Consider the following 5000-nt stretch of genomic DNA (forward strand, 5'->3'; position numbering starts at 1 on the left):
TGGGTCGTCTTCGGTTCAACCAGAAGTACCGCGTCAGACGCCGCGCCTGCCCCCGCCGTGGGTCCACACTGGCCGGGGAGCGCGGTTGGGTCGTCTGCGGTTCTCCAGAGGGTCCTGAAAACCCTGTCGCCAGAAATCTCCGCGCGCATGCCGTCCTTGCCCGGCGAGAGCGGACGGCGTCTGGGGCACCGGCGCCGCCGCCGCCGCAGGCCGGCGTCTCGGAAGCCCCTGGCGGCCAGACGCGGCAGGCTCGCTCCGGCAAGAGGCTCCGTGGCTCCCCGGTCGTGCCGGTCTACCCATGCGGCGGGGCGGCGGTAGACCGTTCCCGGAGCCCGGCCTCTGCTTCTCGGCGACGGGCGGGCGAAGGCCGGCGGAGGGCAGGCTTCCGGGCGTCTGCGTGGGTCCGGCCCCTGCCCGGTCCAGGGGGCGCGGTTGCCAGTGTGTGGCCCCGGTCTACCGGCCGGCAAGCGGGGGTGGCTCGGCCGGTCTTCCCGGCGGAAGGAGCGGAAGCGCTGGCGGGGCGGCGGCCGGGTGTAGCTCCACGCCGGAGGGGCCGGCCTTGCGGCCCGTTCTCCCTGCGGCTGGGGCTTCGCGGTCCTCCCCGGTCTACCCGCCGGAGGCCTGCCGACCGCCCGGTCTACTCGCGAGGGCCTCGCCGGCCCCCTTCCGAGAACGGGGGGCCTCCCGGTCTACCCAGAGAAGGCCCAGTCTGCTTCTCGCGTCCACGGTCACCCCGTTCTCCCGGCCCTGGGCTCCCCTGCAGTCGGCCGGCTGGGTCTTGCCGGTCTACCTCCGAGGAAGGGAGAATTCCCGGTCGGCCCGACGGAGGCCTGCCGGGCTGGGGCTTCCAGCTCTACCTCGAGGACAGACGGCTTCCCGGTCTCCCCTGCTTGGGGCTGGGAAGCGCCGGGCCACCTGACGGCCGGACTGGTACCGCTGCTAACCGGTCTACTAGCCGGGCCGGGGGGGACTGGGGCTTGCCGGTCTACCTCCGAGAACGGGAGGCGGAGGGAGGCGAGGCGAGAGCGGTTGGCGGAGGGTGCGAAGGCCGGAGAAGGGCAGGCTTCCGGGCGTCTGTGTGGGTCCAGGCAAGTTTGCCGGTCCAGGCAAGTTTGCCGGTGGCCCCGGTCTACCGGCCGGCAAGCGGGGGCGGGTGGGCCGGTCTTCCCGGCGTAAGGAGGGGAAGCGCTGGCCGTTTTCCGGGGGGGGGCGGCCGGGTCTAGCTCCCCGTCGGAGGGGCCGGCAGCGTGGCCCGTTCTTCCTGCGGCCGCTGGCAGCTCTCCGGTCCACTGCTGGCCAGGGAAGCTGGGACGTGGCGGTCCCCTTCAGAGGATGGAAGGCTTTCCCGGTCTACCGCTGGGAGGTCTGTCCTCTGCCGGTCCCCCCGTTCTCCGCCCGGGCGAGGCGGCTGGGGCTTCGCGGTCCTCCCCGGTCTACCCGCCGGAGGCCAGCCGACCGCCCGGTCTACTCGCGAAGGCCCCGGTCCTCCCGGCGGCGGGTGGGCCTGCGAACGGAGTCCCCCCAGTCTGCCGGCCGTGGAGGCTGGGCCTTGCCGGGCCCCTCCCGAGAACGGGTCCGGCCCGGGGCTGGCAGCGGTGCCCGGTCTCCCGGCCCTGGGCGCTGCTGGCCGTGGAGGCTGGGTCCTGCCGGTCTACCTCCGAGGAAGGGAGGCTTCCCGGTCGAGCCGCCGGAGGGGCAGGCGACGTTACCCGGTCTCCCGGCCCTCGGCTCCCCTCCGGTCTACCGTTCGGGAAGGCTGGGTCTTGCCGGTCTTCCTCAGAGATCGTGGGGACTTCCCGGTCTACCCATCGGAAAGCGGGGGGGTCCGCCGGTCTACCTGGCGTACGGCGCGGCACCGCTGGCCGGTCTACTCGGTCGCCCGGCCCTCGGCTCCCCTCCGGTCTACCGGGCGGGAAAGCTGGGTCTTGCCGGTCTTCCTCCAGAGATCGAGGGGCTTGCCGGTCTACCTGGCCCACGGCGCGTTACCGCTGGCCGGTCTACTGGGCGCCGGCCCTCGGGAAGCCCGATCTACCGTCCGGAGGGGCTGGCGGCGTTGCCCGGTCTCCCGGCCCTTGGCTCCCCTCCGGTCTACCGGTCGGGAAGGCTGGGTCTTGCCGGTCTTCCTGCCTGCCTGCCTGCCTGCCTGCCTGCCTGCCTGCCTCCTTCCTGCCGCCTGACCAGCGCTCCTAAACAAAGGGACAGGCTCTTACCCGGTCTACCTGGAAGGCAGGACGCGGACGGCCTGCCTGCCTGCCTGCCTGCCTGCCTGCCTGCCTGCCTGCCGCAGGGTCTGGGACTTCCAGGTCAACCTGAGGAGAAACGGCTTCCCGGTCTACCCTCCAGGAGGCCGCGAGGCGCCAGTCCACTAGGCAGTGGGGGGCTGGAGCCGCTGCCCGGTCTACTAACCTTCGAGGAGGGGGAGGCTCTGGCCGGTCTTGGAGAACGGTAGCGCAACCACGGTGAGCCCGGTCTACCGGCCGGGAAGGCTGGGGTTTGCCGGTCTTCCTCCGAGATCGTCGGGGCTTCCCGGTCTACCCACCGGAAAGAGAGGCTCTGCCTGACCACCTGGCGCACGGCGCGAAACCGCTGGCCTGTCCACTGGGCCCCGGACCTCGGGAAGCCCTGTCTACCCGCCGGAGGAGACAGCGGCGTTGCCCGGCCTGCAGGCCCTCGGCTCCCATCCGGTCTACCAGCCAGGAAGGCTGGTTCTTGCCGGTCTTCCTCCGAGAACGTGCGGCTTCCCGGTCTACCAAGTGGAAGGAGCGGCCCTGCCTGCCTGCCTGCCTGCCTGCCTGCCTGCCTGCCTGCCTGCCTGCCTGCTCGCCGCAGTGCCTGGGGCTTCCAGGTCTACCTCGGAGGAGAAAGGTCTTCCCGGTCTACCCTCCTTGGGCTCGGCAAACGCCGGTCCACACTGACGGCGGTGGGCCTGGAGCGGCTGCCCGGTCTAGTCGCCGGCGGAGGTGGGCAGGCTGGGTCTTGGCGGTCTTCCTCCGAGATCGTGGGGCTTCCCGGTTTACCCACCGGAGAGCGCGGCTCTGCCGGTCTACCTGGCCCACGGCGCGGAACCGCTGGCCGGTCTACTGGGAGTCGGACCTCGGTGAGCCCGGTCTACCGGTCGGAGGGGATGGCGGCGTCGCCCGGTCTCCCGGCCGTCGGCTCCCCTCCGTTCTACCGGCCGGGAAAGCTGGGTCTTGCCGGTCTTCCTCCAGAGATGGAGCGGCTTCCCGGTCTACCTGGCGCACGGCGCGGAACCGCTGGCCGGTCTACTGGGAGTCGGACCTCGGTGAGCCCGGTCTACCGGTCGGAGGGGCTGGCGGCATTGCCCGGTCTCCCGGCCGTCGGCTCCCCTCCGGTCTACCGGCCGGGAAAGCTGGGTCTGGCCGGTCTTCCTCCAGAGATCGAGGGGCTGGCCGGTCTACCTGGCCCACGGCGCGGAACCGCTGGCCGGTCTACTGGGCGCCGGCCCTCGGGAAGCCCGATCTACCGTCCGGAGGGGCTGGCGGCGTTGCCCGGTCTCCCGGCCCTTGGCTCCCCTCCGGTCTACCTGTCGGGAAGGCTGGGTCTTGCCGGTCTTCCTTCCTGCCTGCCTGCCTGCCTGCCTGCCTGCCTGCCTGCCTGCCTCCTTCCTGCCGCCTGACCAGCGCTCCTAAACAAAGGGACAGGCTCTTACCCGGTCTACCTGGAAGGCAGGACGCGGACGGCCTGCCTGCCTGCCTGCCTGCCTGCCTGCCTGCCTGCCTGCCTGCCTGCCGCAGGGTCTGGGACTTCCAGGTCAACCTGAGGAGAAACGGCTTCCCGGTCTACCCTCCAGGAGGCCGCGAGGCGCCAGTCCACTAGGCAGTGGGGGGCTGGAGCCGCTGCCCGGTCTACTAACCTTCGAGGAGGGGGAGGCTCTGGCCGGTCTTGGAGAACGGTAGCGCAACCACGGTGAGCCCGGTCTACCGGCCGGGAAGGCTGGGGTTTGCCGGTCTTCCTCAGAGATCGTCGGGGCTTCCCGGTCTACCCACCGGAAAGAGAGGCTCTGCCTGACCCCCTGGCGCACGGCGCGAAACCGCTGGCCTGTCCACTGGGCCCCGGACCTCGGGAAGCCCTGTCTACCCGCCGGAGGAGACAGCGGCGTTGCCCGGCCTCCAGGCCCTCGGCTCCCATCCGGTCTACCAGCCAGGAAGGCTGGTTCTTGTCGGTCTTCCTCAGAGAACGTGCGGCTTCCCGGTCTACCAAGTGGAAGGAGCGGCCCTGCCTGCCTGCCTGCCTGCCTGCCTGCCTGCCTGCCTGCCTGCCTGCCTGCCTGCCTGCTCGCCGCAGTGCCTGGGGCTTCCAGGTCTACCTCGGAGGAGAAAGGTCTTCCCGGTCTACCCTCCTTGGGCTCGGCAAACGCCGGTCCACACCGACGGCGGTGGGCCTGGAGCGGCTGCCCGGTCTAGTCGCCGGCGGAGGTGGGCAGGCTGGGTCTTGGCGGTCTTCCTCCGAGATCGTGGGGCTTCCCGGTTTACCCACCGGAGAGCGCGGCTCTGCCGGTCTACCTGGCCCACGGCGCGGAACCGCTGGCCGGTCTACTGGGAGTCGGACCTCGGTGAGCCCGGTCTACCGGTCGGAGGGGATGGCGGCGTCGCCCGGTCTCCCGGCCGTCGGCTCCCCTCCGTTCTACCGGCCGGGAAAGCTGGGTCTGGCCGGTCTTCCTCCAGAGATCGAGGGGCTGGCCGGTCTACCTGGCGCACGGCGCGGAACCGCTGGCCGGTCTACTGGGAGTCGGACCTCGGTGAGCCCGGTCTACCGGCCGGAGGGGCTGGCGGCGTCGCCCGGTCTCCCGGCCGTCGGCTCCCCTCCGGTCTACCGGCACCCGAAGGCTGGAGTTTGCCGGTCTACTAGGGAGGGCGTAGGACTTCCCGGTCTACCGGCCCGCTCCCCCTATGGAGCCTCCAGGTCTACGTGGTCGCTGTAACCTGACGACATCGCCAAGGGTGGGTGGGGTTCGTGGCGACAGCTGCCGTAGAACTCGG

Source organism: Podarcis vaucheri (genome assembly GCF_965113315.1).
Source record: "Podarcis vaucheri genome assembly, chromosome: 15".
Lineage (NCBI taxonomy): Eukaryota > Metazoa > Chordata > Lepidosauria > Squamata > Lacertidae > Podarcis > Podarcis vaucheri.